The sequence below is a fragment of the Camelus bactrianus genome, chromosome 1, assembly GCF_048773025.1.
Source record: "Camelus bactrianus isolate YW-2024 breed Bactrian camel chromosome 1, ASM4877302v1, whole genome shotgun sequence".
Classification (NCBI taxonomy): domain Eukaryota; kingdom Metazoa; phylum Chordata; class Mammalia; order Artiodactyla; family Camelidae; genus Camelus; species Camelus bactrianus.
In genome coordinates, this window is record NC_133539.1 from 24,235,664 (window position 1) to 24,252,844 (window position 17,181).

Consider the following 17,181-nt stretch of genomic DNA (forward strand, 5'->3'; position numbering starts at 1 on the left):
CATTCTTATCCTCCTCCATCCCCAACCCTAGGCAGCTACCAGTCTATTCTCTTTCTCTGAATTTGCTTGTTCTGGACATTTCACATACATGGAATCATGTAACACATGGGTTTTTTTTGTGACTGGCTACTTTCACTGAGCATAATAATTTCTAAGATTTGTTTATATTGTAGCATGCAACAGTGGTTCACTCCTTTTTATGGCTGAATAATATTCCATTGTATTGAATGTTTCACATTTTGTTTATTCATTGGTTGATGGACACCTAGGTTGTTTCCAATTTCTGAATAGTGCTGTTGTGAGAATGCAATACAGGTTTTCTGTTCAATTGCACTTGTCTTGTTCACTTTGTAATTCTAACACCTAGCACTGTGTCTAGCCCCTAAAATTTGTTCAGGTAACAAATGAATAGTTTAGTATCTTGCTTTCTTAGCAGTCATATTCCAGTCATTTTGCTATGTCATTAAATATTTTTTGGAAACATACATTTTAATGATCGTATAATATCCCACAACAGAATTATAACAAAGTTATTTAAATGTTTTATTATTCATAGACATCCTTCTTTCTTTCATGATTCACAATACATTGGTATTTTCAGTTTCCTTGATTTGGACTTAAGGCTAATTTTTCCATATATTAATATTAGACAATTTGTAAATGTTAATCTGTGATACTGGTTTATATTATATTTTGCTAGTTTTTATTTAAATATATTTTTAGTTTATCTTTCATGTGGTCATGTATTTAGCTCAGAAGGGTTATGATAATGCTTTAATAGAGACCAACCGTTAAAAGAAACAATTCTAGAATGTGGCAAAATATCAGACATAACCTGTGGGCCCTGAATATTTTTTACTTTCTACATGAAAAAATGTAGACTCATGAACTTTATATACTATTACCAGGTGTCCTGTGCTACCTGGATCAAGACCATGGCAAGTGGGTAGCAGTAGAGAAAAGTCAGGAGTTAGTTCCAGAGAGCTGTCAAGGCCCTGGCTAGTTTTCAGAGTTTGAGTTCCACTCGTAAGTTCTTCCTAGTTTTGTGATTTGGGGTACTTAAACTCAGTTTCCTCATCTATAAAATGAGGAGGAGAATCGTCATCTCATAGGGTTGCATATAAAGGACTGAGGGCAGTGTCTGACACGTAGTAACTGCCCAGTACGTGAAAGCTCTCAGTACCTTCTATCTAAGTCCCTCACAGTCCTGAGAGTGTTGGAAGAGGGGTAGCTGTAAGGGTCCCTTATGCTTCAAGGTGTCATGAGCAGATCCCAGCCAGCCCATTAATAATGTTTCTCCAAAGATGTTTAGTTTTATTTTTTGTCAGGAGTTGGTCATTTTCTTCATTGAATATGCCTGTTTGGAGACTATTTCTTGTATGCTCATGTGCCAAAAAAGATACAGCCAGAAAGGTGGTATTTTAAAGTACCACTAAGTTAGTTATACCTTTTGGCATCAACTTGTAGGTTACTATTCCCAGCATTCATAAATATAGTTATGGTTACTTTCTTTTTCAACTTTAAATTAAAAGATAATACTTTTTTTTTCTAAGAAGAAAAGAAGTGTGATTAAACATTGAACAATTAAATTTTATTTGAATTTCAGTGCTTTAGTAGATACTGTTGACAAGGGGCAGGATGGGGTTGTCTTGAGTATAGCTTCTGAGGTTGGGGACTGGGAATTTAGAAAATTTCCAAGGCCGCTGGCACATTCTAATAGAAATACTAAAATGATTGTAAATATGATTATTTTTAACTTCACATGTAAAGCACTGCCTTGCAGTTACAAATTATCAGGAAAAGTGATTTTTCCCTACTTCTCTTAGAATTCTTCTTAGAATTTATAGTCGAGGCTCAATTTGAATCTGAGATCTGTAATTTTGGACATGACACTTAACCAGCCCTACTCATTGTTTCCCTCCATAAAATGGGACAGTGCCTTCTCTGCTTGTTTCACTGAGTTATGAAGATCAAATGAGGTCATGTCCATGAGAGTGCTTTGTAACTGGTGAAGCATGTAGCTTACTAATTGTGGCTCCAGTTTGTCCTGTCAGGCCTGCCCTTTTCTCACTACCAGTTGGTAGGTCGCTGGTGAGGGTGACATGATAACCCAGAACCCTGTTTGTTTTATACTTGTGCTAGGGAATGGACAGTGGGAGACTATTGCTATTTTCATCCATTAATTTGTTTTATTTATTATAAAAGAAATACATGTTTATTGTAAAGAAACTGGAAAATATAAATCAGCAGAAAGGAAAAATAAAAATTACCTCTAACTGCAAAAATAACTGCAACATCTATTTTTGTATAATTTTAAGACAGAAATTCACTTATACTGAACATAATGTTCTGTTTCCTATTTTTATCACTTAATATATAATGTAGTATATTATTCCATAAACTTAATTTCCTTATGTGATATTTTAATGGCTACATAGTATATAATAATATGCTTATGGCTAAATATTTGTATATATCCTCAATTTCTTGTTCATTAGGATAAATGTTGGACTTGCTACATTAGTGGGCATATAGCATTTTAAGAAATAATGTTTTTTAGCTTTATTGAGGTATAACTGACATGTAATAAACTGCATATATTTAAGTGTACAATTTGATAATTTTTGACAAATATATACACCCATGAAGCCATCACCACAGTAAGATAATGCTGTTTTATAATCCTTCCTTCCTGTCCCTTTTCACTCCTCTGTCCCCAGGCAACCGCTGAGATCTGTTTATGCTCCCTATAGATTAATTTGTATTTTCTACATTTTTATGCAAATAAAATCACACACTCTATATTCCTTTTTGTCTGAGTTCTTGTACTCAGCATAATTATTTTGAAATTCATCCATGTTGTTGTTTATGTCAATAGTATATCCTTTTTTGTTACTTGTGTAGTAAATGTTCCATTATATGGCTATACCATGATTCACTCACCTGTTGATAGGCATTTGTGTTGTTTCCAGTTTTTGGCTATTAAAAATAAAACTGCTTTAGACATTGGTGTACAAGTCTTTTCTATGGACATAAACCATTTGGTATTTATTACCAAATTGTGTTCTGGGAAGGTTACATAGGTAGTATTTTGAAACAGAAAAAACTTAATATGAAGGAAACAAGCTGGTTTTTTCTTCCTTTTTTTTCCTTTCATTTTTCCGTTTTGGGAAGATTTAGAATTTTTAGATGTAACTTAATTGAATTAATTTGACAGAAATTGGAAATTCACGAAGTTTAATAAGTACATCGTAGCAACTATAAATCTTTTTCAGTTTTTTGTTGTTGTTGAAGCATCTACTTTTATCAAGTAAATATATTGTCTAGAAAGCAAGATCTGTTGCTTTCCTTTTATGACCAAGTTATATTTCATAAGCAATCCATATTTCTGTGTCAAATGACTCTTTTCTGCATTGAACTTGAACAAAAAAGATACTGGGAAAAGTTTACATAACTTCACAAAAGATATTCCAGAATCTGGTTTGGAGTAGATGGCAAACTATCTTTTTCCTCTTCTTAAGATACTCACTAGGTTGAAGGAGGAGGAGCGGGGAATCTGAAGACTCCAGATGACATCAGAGCTACTTTTCAGCAGCCTTCTCAGTTTCCTTTCTCAGAAAGCAGAGACTCATATCTTAGAGACAATGGTGAGAATATTTTTTCTGAGTTCTTAAGGCTTAATCATTGTGACGTTAATATATTTCAGACAATTCTTTCTTGTTTATAAATTAGCTTATAATCACCAGATTAGTGTTTTGTGCATTTATCTCTGCAAATTATTTCATTAGGCAACGTGTGTGTTTTTTTTTAAGTGAATAAATAAGATACAATCCTATAACTAAGGAACTTAGGGGAAAGAATAAATATAGGTAAATAAATATAATCAAACAGTAGAAAGAGGTTAAATGCCGTAAGAAAGACACAAACAGTATTCTTGACAATTCAAAACTGCAGATTACTTCTAGATAGAGGGACTGAGATGCTTGAAAGAGGAATAGCATTTATGCTGATGATATTTAATTTGTTTTTGCCAGAACTCAGGGAACATGGACAATTAACACAAAACCTAAAATAACAATCTGATTTGAGATAAGAAGTTGATTATTGCTTTGAGGGAAAAATACAAGTATGTTTGGTTATTGTGGGTTTATTACAGTTTAAGTCAGTGATTACTTTCTGAATTATATAAAATGGTTACCTCTTACAAGGCATGGTAGTACATCAGCATTTCTGAGAAATGGTTTTAAAATCTGATTAAATTATCACAAGTAGGTGGGAAGCACAACAGAAAGAGATGAATGAGTGGCTCATTCTGCTTGGATTAACCCTCTTGTTTTCTAGTGGAGCTACGACCTAGATGAGATTGTCATGTCTCAAGCTCTTGGGCCTTAGGCTGCTCCTGCCTGGGCAGAAGAGCAAGAAGTAAACTGGGAAAAGGCACAGCGATTGATTTTTGTGCTTATAATTAGTTGTGAAGATTCAACTAATTGAAACCTCTGGTCAGAAGAGAGAGAGCAGATAGAATATCCTAAGATTCATGATGTTTTCATGGGCCATGATGTTTCAAAAGGGGAATGGCAGCTTTGAGCCAAATTTGTTCTTTACCTATAGGCATAATATGGCTGGCACACTGGGAGAGCTAACTCCTTTTCCTTCACTGTTCTGATTATATTCAGGAAACCTAGTGATGAAGTTTTTATGTAATCATTCTACTTTTATTTTAATTACTCGACTTATTCTTTCTTGTAATTTCAGCAAGAATATTTTTAAAACACTACAAAATTATTAAACAAAAAGACTATTAACTTACTAGTAATTATTTGGTTGCTAGTTATTCTTCACATATTCATATATTATTTTTTCTAAAAATTAAGATTTTAAATCAACCAGGCTTTTATTTATAAATATTAAAAGTTCTTTCATTCAGGTATAATTATGTGTTAATGTCTATGTGATAGTCTGAAATCTGCTTTTTTATTTGATGAGGCATATTTGATATTGAACCCCTATTCTCAACTTTTAATTTTGTTAAAATGAAAATTATAATCATGCATATTCTTGTGACTCACAATTATATCTTGTTTGTTGTTGTTTTTAATTTGTCATCGCCCTTGTTTTGTGGTAAGCATCAAACACTTATGACAGTTGTAAATACACCATAGATAGCAGATGGTAAAAATACATAGCTAACAAGTTGTCCTTGAAAAATGATCAAATTTAGATCTTTCTTCCAGATAGAAAAGAAGATAGATTCTTTAGGATATATTGTGAACAACTTTGAAAGCAATTAAAAATGAATTATTAGTGATTATCCATATCATTTACATAGATCTAAAAATGTTTCAAGATTTAAAAAATGAATGTGTTAAGTGTGTATTTTCTAAAACATCTTGTTAAAGTTCTTCCTTTTGAATGAGGAGCCCGTGGTCAAATAAGATTGAGAGATGTTGAACCATAGTATATAGTATCTATTCGCTAGACCTGCCATTAGCCAGTAGACTGGCAGTCTCCAAAAAGAAAATCTTGAATATATCTAGTATATGACAGAATACAATTGAAGACTCTAAGCTAATATATTTCATGAAGTTTTGGCATAGTTTGTCATACAGCTGCACTCTGAAACCATTCATGTTATATTTTTAAGTACAGTAATGTCCTGAATGAGAGGCCAAGGAGGGTGATTTGGAAAAAAAGGAAAATAATTTGATTAATTGAATATTTCAAACCATATGAAACATGAAGTTTCTATAAATCTCTTTAGTGTCTTAGACCAAGATTTCCCTTGCTCACTTGGTAACTCTCCCTTTTGAAAGAAATAGTCATCTTGTATACCAACAAAATCACTCTCTTGTGTTTTAGAGAACTCCACGTACTTTCTGTGCTCTGTTCATCTCAGTGTGTAACATTTATTAACTAATTTTGATAAATATTGATAATACAAAAAGTTGATATCTGGGTAGAATTAAATAATTGACCATAAATCAATTTAGCTTTAAACATTTTAATATACTCATTTTCTCTCTTAGTGGAGTTTTTGTTGTTACAGCTCATGATTTCTCACTGGGAAGAGTTCTTTTTTGTATATATTTTTTCTAGTTCAATTAAACTGTCATTGACTATTTCAGCAGATGTCTTAAGTGTTAAAGCTTTTATGTCAGAGATAGTATCTTTGTGGAGAGATGAAAATGTGGTCCAGTGATTTAGCTGGTTCTAGCAGATTGGGTTACCAGGTTGGTAAAGTGAGGCTAATTGTCAAGATGGAAAGGCTTCCCAGACTTCCTCCAAAACACTACTCAAAGTAAGGTTTTTAATTTTAAAAATACCGTTTTGATAAAGTGTTTAAAGTTTTACACGAGGTTTTCAGGGAGGACATAGTAGTGGTGAAACCAAGATCAGTCCAGAATCTGGGTGAGTCATTTTATTTGGGGTTAATTTCCATAAACTCACGTGGCTATTTTACTGATGTTTCCCTTGTTTTGTGGATGACCGCCTGGGCAGGAAAATTTGGATGTTCGGCTCAAAAGGAGCATTGCTGGGTTCCAGCGCAGCTTCTACCCGTCCTTTAGTTCTTTAGCCTCCTTTGCCATGGCCAGCACTTTGGTTCAGAGTTCATTTCTCAATCCGGAGCCCTGGTGCTGCCACACCGCTCAACTAATGTCCTAGCCCCCCGCTCTCACAGACACTCGATTTTCCCAGAACTTCAGTTTGCTGTGTTACTTCTTTGACCAGAATAATTCAGCAATCCCAGTAGCATAATGACCATAGAAAAGTAACAGACCTTCCTCAAATAATCCTAATTTACCATTATAATAGGAAACTAATATAATTAACATTTTTTTCTGAATTTGGTGTCTTTAAAGACTTGATTTTCCTTACGTCTTTTACTTAATACCTTCATTGATATGACTAACATCATTTGGGGAGGAAAACCCCCACTATACCAAGTCTCTGTGCCAACTAAGTTTTTCTTCTTTCCCATGAAAGTCTTCAAATGAGGTAATTAAAATAATTTTAAAACGTGTTGATTAAAGTGTCAGCTCACTTTCTCTTCTTACACAGACCCTTGTCTCTTTACTTAAATTAACTGCGGTAAATCTGATATTCTCCTTGATTCTCTGCTGTATCTGCCCTTGAGCCATGCGGCCTATGGTTTGCACATCTGAAACTGGTGTGATTCTAACAGTAGACCTTATTATGTTCCTTATTTAGATAATTAGAATTTCCCCATTCTGGATTAGAGATGTACTAGTAATTTTCAAGCCCTATTTATTTTCTTTTTTGCATTTACTTGATAGAGCAATTGTTAATAGTCCAATCTATGCAAGCTTCTAGCTGGAAGCTTTTTGTTGCCACTCCTCCTCCCTGCCATCTTGCAGCCTGTCCACTAAGCTTCTCAAAATATTTGTCGTGAAGGACCAGTTTTTGTTTAGTTGTCTTCACTTCATTATTCTAGTAAATCATTCTTATTGTATTTTTTAAAAGCTTCTGTCTATGGCAGGCTGGAAATTAAGGAAGATATATACAAAATATAAGTCCAAATCTTTCATCATTAAATTCAAAAGCCATCAGATTACTTTGTCAAACTGTATAAAAGTTTCTAATCACTTGTAATTTTTTGTTCTTCAAGTAGCTTACTTAAAGTTTCTAGAACATACCCTGTACTGCTGTGCTTCTCTGCTGGGGACGGACGCTCCTCTCACTACCTAAAGGATCTTTTAGCTTCTTTTCTGATTGTCAAAGCCGTACTTATTCTTAGAGTCAGTTGGTATGCCACCTCTGTGGAATACCTTCACTCGAAAAAGTGTCGCCTGCCTTTTCACACCATCTTCTTCCTAGGAATTTGCCCTTCCATGCTTTTTCCACTGTGTTCATGCCTTCTCATATGGTGGTATCTCATTATGTTGCTGATTATCTTTTTACCTGACAAGATTGTGGGCCCACTCAAGGCTGGTGTATCACTTAGTTATCCTTCTGTCTTCAACACTCAACACACAGCCATTCCTTTGTAAATATTTGTGGAGTTGTTACTTCTTCTGTGGTAAATTCAGAAGAGCGGTGGCTGTCCAAAGGTGGAAACACTCCATATCCCCTGTATCTCCGAGCCTTCTTTTTTAAAGGGTTGTTCTTTTCCCACTGGAGTTTTAGAAATATTTCTGCACAGAGAACAGTATTTATCCATCACAGTTATAGTGTAAATTCTTGAAAATTCGAAAGTAGAGATTTCATTTGAGGATTAAAACCAAGATTATGCTTCTTGACTCTCTGCGTTAGTAGACCAGCAGCAGCTCTCAAAGTTCTTGGTCTAGGACCCCTTTGTGCCCTTAAGTTATTGAGGACCCAGGAGACTTTTTGTTCCTGAGGGTCATATCAACCCATATTTACCATATTAGAAATTCAAACTGAGAAAGATTTTAAAACGCAAGAGTACACAAGGATGCATTACAGTAGCCACCAGCACAGTGACACGTGGTAAAAAGACCTTAGACAACTCCACTACAGACTCAGGAGAGAAACGAAAGCAGGTAACAGGTTAGTACTGCGAAAGCAGCCTTGACCTCACATCATTCGGGGTCCCCGGACCACACTTTGAGAACTGCTGCTTTACAGGAATTCAATTGCCTAACTGCCAACAGAATATTCTGTATTTTTATTTCAATAATTTTGTAACCTAACTTTTGTGTTTGTGGATTAGTAAATTGTTTTTTGTTTGTTTGTTTTTTAAATATCTGCAAGGCCTATCATGTTACCCACTCTTCTATTAATGTCTAGATATAGAATGTGCTGGAACCTATTACCACAGTTGGCTTGGCAACTATAAGATGGAGATGCTTACTCAAGGAGAAGTCATTTTATTTGTGGCTACTCTGTAAGGTCATTCCCAGTTATGCCCTGTCAGTGCCCTGGCTTTCCAGTGCTAGCCTGTTTTATGTCTTAGGAACCTCCAAGTACTTCTGTGCTGATTCTCCTGATTCCAGAGAGTTTGGAGGTTTGATCATTTTCTTAATGATTTCGCAAAGTAAAGTTCTGTCTTCTTTGGGGAGTGAGAAGTCTTCCCTTCAAAATCTTTTCTTCTTCTCTCCTTTGTTTGACCTTCCCCTCCACTTGCCTCAACCTGATCCCCGACGCTGGCTCTCCTTTCCTGAGAGTACGGCCTGCTCTCTGGCACATAGTTGCTTGGCCCTGGTGACTCCTGTTCTTTTTCACTCCTTACCCTCTTACTTTGGCTGATACTCTGTTAAATTCTTTCTGAGGTCTTAGCAGGACAGTCAGTCTCCTACAGTATTTGACGACTCTTTTCAAATTAAGTGGGTACTAGGTCTTTCTGGAGAGTTCTGGGAATGCACTGTGTACCTGTCAACTGCATGGGGATACCAAGATGGCAGCTAGTTCATACTCGTGAATTCACTGACAGCTCAGGATTCTGTGTACTCATAGTCGTTTTACTGTGTCATGGCATCGTGGTGTGAGCTGTAGTTTGGGGACTTATCATTATGAGTGATAAGAAGCACAAAGCTGATAGAATGTTGGGGACTTTTTATTTTTTAATTCTGTGTCCTAAACATAGTAGGCACTCAATAAATATTTGCTGAGTTAATTTGATTTTCATTAGTGTTGATGAAACTCTGAGCTCCAACAGCAACACTGTGGTTTAAGCCAAGGGAACTATGCCATCACACTGTTCTGAAAAAGTACACGTTGCTGCCTTAATAAGCAAAATCTTTACCCAGTACTTAATGAAGATTGTTTGAAATGTACAAAATTCAGATCTCCAATTCTGACTCTGTTAAATACCTCTACAGTAGTTCTTAGTTTTCTTGAAACTTTGTACACATCATATTACAGTGTTTTACAAACCTAGGCTTGAGACACTATAATTATTTTTTTGATTTAATGAATTTACTATTAAAAATATCCTATTTTATAGCACTATTTGTGTTATATAAATTATCTGAATAATCAAACCATTGTTTTTCAGAGCTGTCTTTTTCTTCAGCTCTCCTGCCCCTGCCTTATTTTGACTGTTTTCTTCTCTGCACTAGTTCATTTCAATTTCTTCTCCCCTCCAAGCCATCAGTAACTCTACAGCTTCTGTTTTTGTTTTTGTGTTTTAAAATGCATTTAATCGTAGGCCTGCAGAGCTTCCACTGCCCTCCAGATAAAGGCCAGCTCCTTGGCATGACCTTGACTCAAAGTCCTTGGTCCTAATTGTGTTTTCAGCCTAATCTCCAGACACATTGGACCACCGGATTCCTGTTCTCACACTCAGCAATTCTCTGCCTTTCAGTACTGTTTTTGTAGCCCAGAGTGGCTGCCATTCTCTTCTGCCTGGCCAGCCCATGCTTATTTTTTTTAACCATCACTGACCACCACCTAGGGCACAGACACATGTAAACTGAAAACTTAGTTGCAGCCTACTCTGTTCCCAGAGCACTTTTTACAGACTCCAGCCATAGCAGTTACCACAGTATGTACCCTGTCTCCTTTGGCATAGTGACTGAAGAAAAATTCACATGTACTTTTCACTCTCATGTTATCTGCTTACCAGATAAATTACTTTACCTTTTTCCTAGCCCACTTGGGAAAGCATTTCTGAATTCAAGTGAGTGAATTTGTGGTTGTCACTCAACATAATCTAGAAGTCATTTAGTTTGTTTTTTAAAAAAGGGCATAATTTGCAATCTGTTGGATCGTAATAAGTTTATGCCTTACACTAAATGCTCTTTTCAATAATTATGACATATCTTATACCTGATGATGCCAAACTAATGTCATAGGTGGACATACACTGATTTTTAGGGTATTGCATTTTAAGTACTAAAGCTGTTTTTTGTTTGTTTGTTTGTTTTTCCCCCTAGATTATTTCTTGAGAGCTATAGCTACTAAATTAAAGTTTAACAGCATTCCAGGGAAGACTCACACCCTCTGCTGAAATTAATACATTATCTTTTGATCCCTGCGCTGGAAATGCTACAACACAATAACAAAATGTCATGCTAATTTCTTAAAACAGGACCGGGATTGTTTCGTCTTGTTTTGCTTATGCTCACTTCCACCATTCTGATTTTCCCCCCTCTTAACAGTGTATTCATCATTTTGTTAGGAATAAGGAATTTAGTAAACATATGTAATTTTTTTACCTGTTTTAGTTTTAGTAAGCTGCATGAAATATGCATGAAGTGTATGATTTAACCAGCTAAAAACTTATTTAAAAAGAATTCAAGATTAATGTTGATGGAAATGCTTCCTTAGTCTTAATCTATTACTTGCTGCAAATCTAAACAATAACGAAAAGAGCTTTAAGTTTTACATTCACTGCACTAAAATATGATCTAGAAAAAAATTTGCCCTGAATTCTTTAATCTCAATGGGAGGGTTTAGTTTTAAGGACTATCAGCTGCCTCATCCTTTGTGATCACCTGCTTACAGAATTTGTTATGAGAGAATGCTCCTAGGTTGACCATCTCTCCAGAATGCTTGTGATTTGTTCTGTTCTGCTTGGGAAGGGTTAAGAGGAGACAACATCCTGTCAAAGACCTTGTTTTTAATTTTGCTTCTCGCACTGGCACAGATCCTGCTAAGAGCAGCCCAGATTAGTTCGGAAAACCTTTGAAGAGATTTAAGATGTCCTTCAGCCAGTTTGAAGGTTTTTGTCTTGCAAATCCAGTACAAGGGCGCCTGCAGGCATCTCGACCCTTGCTGTGCTGCTGATGCAGCTCAAGGTCACACTAACCCGCCCTGTGACATTCAACAACAAAAAAAAATTATGCGGGGAAACTGCTTCAGCGTTCAGCCAACCAACAACTTCCTTTAGTGTGGAACTGAGGAAGAAGTCTTTTTTTCCCCTCTTTTTCTTTTTTTGGGGGCTCTGAATTTTTGCTGTAGGAAATAATCCTGGATTTCTGGTGTGTGTGATGACAAGGTCATTTCTTAATTAGAACACATGTAAAGAACAAAGCTAAATGGCTTCAAAACAGCTTTGTAGTTGATGGAGAGGATTTAAATTATTTAAAGAGATAGTCACCCATGTATGATGGAAGCTGAATTCTAAAGACATTAACTCCTTCATTCCTGTCTACTTGCCATTTCTTTCTTTGAATTCCTTATGTCTGACTTAGAAGGTTGCATTCTAAACTTAAGAAAATTTGTAAATGCCCATTTTCTTAAAAAGGATTAAATATAATTAATAACCCAAATTCTCGGATAAACTTTTAATGAGCAAGTCCCCCCCCCCACCCCCGATATTTATCTCCTGGAAATTTTTATCAAATGGCTTGGCTTAGGAACTAAGAATTAGAAACTTTTTCTGCTGGCAACTGTGATTTATTTATAATGTGGTGGAGGAGGGTGAATGAAGTGCTTCTTTATTGCCTCACCTTTTCTTCCTCACTTTTTCCCATTTGTGACTTGGAATTCCAGTAAAGCAATTTGCCCTGCGTACTTTAGAAAATATAGTACACGCCACTCAGGTTTCTCAGCTTTCAAAGAATTGGTGTAGAAAGATACGTGTTTTTTCCCTAAGGGGGGAAGAAGTAATTTTGGTTTAAAATGGACTTTAAGAAAGTTGTTTGAACATACGACTTTTTTAAGGCACAGTGTAACTGTGTCAATAATCACTTAATAGCCATATTGGACTTTTTCTCCTTCATGGGACTTGTTTCCCAGTTTTGTTCCTCATCTATTGCCTGTGAGAGCTGACTACCAGACGTTAGCTGGATAGAGTCCAGATGAATTGGCTTTCTAAGCTTGAGACAATGCATATCACCTCTGTAGGATTAGAGCGGAATAATCTAAGAGAGTAATTTTATAGTTGATACTTTTTTGTGTATATCATATGTAGAAGCACATTTTGCAGTTATTTCTTTATACACAAAATGACATCATGCAGATAAATTTAACTTCATTATGATCTTAGCCTAAGTATTCTCAGAATTCACACCCAGTTGCCTTTTAAAGAAGGTGTTTCCCTATAAGTGTGAGTGAAGTAGAACCAGGGCAAGTAGTTCAGGAAGATGGATATAATATTTAAAGTGTGATTATTTGAACTGATATTTTGGAATTTGGGGGGGCACACTTAAATTTAAGTTTGAGGGGATAACATGATGGATTGTTTAAGGACAGTTTAGAATTAACTAGACGTATTATTCTGAAAGGTTTTCCTCCTGTCAAGAAGCAATGCATTTGGGGTCTCCATGAAAAGTAGAAAAGTATCTACACTTTTTAAGTTATGGCTATTTTAAAGGATTTTAGGTTTGCAAAAAGAAAATGCTGGAGGGGAAATCTACATGCAAGGAAATGGGTAGCGAGATTCTGTGCGTCCCTGCCCTTGCCTGGAGTCTGGTATGCCCTTATGTCATGGATGACCCAAGCTCACCTGCTAGTAATTTCTAATTTACTGTCCTAATTCATCGATTTGTTATCACTAATTGTTCTTCATTTACTTCTGTGTAGTTTCCAGTACCTAAAGGGTTGAAAGGTTGCTGTAATTGGCACCCGCAGCTGCTCTTTCTTTTGACAGGGGATAATTTTGCAGCCTATGCTTTGTGTGACAGCTGCCTAATTGGGCATTCTCCCCTTGTAGCAAGCCTGCCTCCTCCAGCCTCCCTGCTGACAAATGGTGGTGGATTATAGATGAGGACACGCTGACCCACTCGACCTTGCTGAGACAGCGGGGAGGGGCCTCCTGCTACTTGAGGGAAGCTTTAGGTCATTTAGAGGACAAGGTCACTAGCCAGGTGGGGAAGTGACATGATATCACATGACAGTAGCCTGATGACATGGTCAGTGTGTCAAGGACAAATGCATCAGTATCGGTTAAACATTACTGCAGTACTTCATTGAAGGCCTAGGATTTCTTAATTCTTCTGCTGATTTTTTTTTTTTTAGAAAAAGGAAGAGTGCAGAATAAGACACCTGTATTTTAGCAGTATTAAAGCGACTGTTTACATGAAAGAGCTGGTTTAGGAAGCCTGCTCGTAAGTTTGTCCAGTCATCTAGAGTGTTTTGTTCTTGATTATTGTTTACTTTACAGCCCCTTGACTATCAGTACTATTCAAGAGTTATTTGAAAATTAAGGCAGGCAAATTTTAATAAGGTATGTTGTTAAAAAATATTTAACAACTTCTGTCATCACCCTACTCAGTGATTGGCATACTTTTGTCACATTTTGAATAAAAGAAAAATAAGCCAAGTGAAAATGCTTATTTGAAAGGAACCTCAAAACTCTGAATTTTATGAGACCAAAAATACCACCATGCTGTCATAATTACAAAGTGCTAAAGAGTTTTTTAAATAATTTTTGAGACCTGAAAATATTTTCTAAATAGCTTGGGATTATATTGTATAAATGTAGAAGCTGAAAGATAAATACAAATCTTTTGGATATCTTTTCATTATTGGTTAATACGTTTACTTTTCTTGAAGAAGTGGGTTTGAGCTCTTACAGTACTCTTTTTTTAAGTACAAAATCTTAAGAATCCTCCCTGAGTCTATTAACCCTATATTAATACTTGAGAGAGACAAAGTCCATATAAAAGGTATTGGATAGTCCAATTTAGAAAAATACCTTGTTTTAAAAACAGTAAACAGGTAATGCAGAGAATACTGAAAATGATTCTCACTTCTGGAAAAAAAAATAATTGTCATTGGGTACTGTTGGATCTAACAGGAGATAATTTTGTGCCCCTGAGGTAAAAAACTATCAATGGTAAAGTGTGATGAATTAGTTCACTGAAGTAGACACATCTGTGTTTTCATGGCTTGTGTGTAGTGTATGAGAGAGAGAGAGAAAATGTGTGTGTATGTGTGTGTTTAATTTTGACCGTGCTGTGCGTGTGTTTAGCTGCTCTCAAACCCTGACTCAAGCTTGGTGGAGGTTTAATCCTGTGCCCTTGTACACGTAGACTTGATTAGTAGTTGTGGTTATCTCAGCAGAAGACATACCGCCCTCCTCCTTGTATTGGTCGGGACCTGGGCATTGGGGAGTCAAGGCAAAGGAGAAAGAAAAGAGATTTTACATTAGTATTCTATGAAAGCCTTACTGTCTGCAGAACAAATTGATTGCTCCGGTGTACCTGTGCTTGGCACCACTGCTGTGAAAGAAAGGTAGGGTTGTAATCTGTTTTATTGTATTACATATTGTGACACTCCAGGAATATTTAACACGCGCTCTTTCTGTGGCACGTGCTATAAGTCTAAGTAAAGAAAAAAAAGGGAAATGAATGGAAAGTGTGCAAGAGCAGTGGGCTACAGCTTTGGTCCATGAGAGTTCATTCGAATAAGATAATTTTGCTGAAAGGGTCGCTGGGAACATAACCTGATTGATAACGAAACCCTATAAAGTGTTCTGAGGCACGAATCTGTTTCACTGCTTGAAACGTGTCAGGCAGAGATGAAATTCAAGCTAATATTGTAAGATTTTTAAGCACAAGATGAATGGGAGAAGTCATGGAGGTAGTTATGGACTTAATTAGTTCAGGAAATGATTTTTAATTATTTTCCAGTACATTATGTTGTTAAAGGTCCTACATAATGTGATGCAGAGACCAGGAAAGAGATTTTCATTAAAAAAAAAAAAACAAAACAAAGAGGTGGCACTATACTGCCTTCAACTATATTAAAGAAATTAAGAAATATGTTATTTACTTTATTCTTTAACTAGTTTCATTTGTATAAACATTGTACTGTTTGATTTGCTATGGGAAAGGAAATTGCAGTGTTTCTTCTAGTTTTTTTTCCCAATTTAATTCTGTGAATGGTTTTCAGTAGAGACTGCTAGCGTAAAATTTGGAATTGATTAATAGGAATTGAATAAATGTTTTAATATTTCACAAAATGATCGAAATATCTGTGATTGGAATTGGACCCCTGGCCATTTTCCGGCAGTCTCAAGATGCTATCGTGGCTGCACTCTTTAGGTTACGTGAAAATCTGTGCTGTGGGGGGAGAGGCGACATTCCTCTTATCTAAGTCTCTTGCCACATGTGAACTGCAAGTGCCCTCTGCCTCCTCTGTCTCCGTCCTGATCCTTCCGTTATAATCGGAGCACTTGATTTAGGAGAGAGAGGGAGCAGGATAGCTCACTGACAGAATTAAAGTTGTTTTCCATTGTTTACTTTTGTGTTCTTAAAACTAGTATGTAGCTTTACATTTGTTAGTTTACATTTGGCTTCTGTTTAAATGTGCGACCAATTGTTGTGTATGTACTAATTACACCTTGTGAAAACATTCTGATACAGAAGATTGGTATAATCAGAGGCCGTGGATATTGGTCTCAACTTATTCCCAGATACTTTTGTATGTGAATGGAGAAACATTTTTAAGCATTTGTTATACAACAAGTACAATACCAAATTCTGACATACAATACTGATTAAAATTAACTATTTGAGGTCACGTTACCTGTTAAGGAAAAGGTATGTTTTCAAAGAAATATTTAACTCAATGGCAAAATTAAGACTATTGAATATGTTTTCAATTGTGTATCAGCCATCAAAATTATTAGTACTGTGTTCTCATACATTTAATTTTGTGGGAGTTTTTTTTTAAATGTGAATCAAGAAAATGTAGAGGAAAAGTAAACCATAGAACTAAGAATCAGAATATTTCATTTTCCGGAATAAAATATGTTCTAAACTTTTTCTAGTTTTTCTAGTTCTGATTTTAGTTTTTAATTTTGTCATAATTACTTTACAAACTTTGAAAATTTTGGAATCTTTCTCCCTTATAGAAGAAATGTATGGAATGCATATATTTAGTATTTAATCAGCTTGGAATGGGAAGATAATGGAGGGAATGCCAAGTGGAGGAAATTTATGTTTATGTTTATGTTTTCTTTTCTTGTGATAGTTGTTGTTCTTTTTCTTTTTTGATGATGTGGGAGATTGTTATTTTCGAGACAAAAGCTGTATTCTTTCTTTGCCAAAATATCCACCATGCTTAACACTCTACCTGGCAAATAGTACCTGCTCAATAAATTCTTGTTAAATGATTGAATAAAGAATATGCAGCCAGTCTCCCCTCCCCTCCTACACACACACTTTGTTTTCACTCTTGTCTATTTACAGTTTCAACTGTTCTTATGATGGTAGTTTTTAGCATCCACTTCTCTTCTGAAAGCATTTCGGATGTTGAAGGAACAGGAATTTAGTGTTTCAGAGCCAGCCTGGGAACCGTGCTTGCAAA

At 35.8% G+C, this 17,181-nt stretch overlaps 1 protein-coding gene across 2 annotated transcripts in view; it reads left to right on the top strand.

The window, feature by feature from the left end:
- NRIP1 (nuclear receptor interacting protein 1) overlaps nt 1–17,181 on the top strand; it is an 85,943-nt gene that overhangs the window by 37,186 nt on the left and 31,576 nt on the right. The window contains exon 3 of one of the 2 annotated variants that reach the window (XR_012506183.1): nt 3,522–3,591. The exons of the other annotated variant lie outside the window; for it this stretch is intronic. The gene's annotated coding sequence lies outside the window, so the exon portion shown is untranslated. Of the gene's footprint in view, nt 1–3,521; nt 3,592–17,181 lie in introns of those variants that run through there. 2 annotated transcript variants of the gene reach the window in all.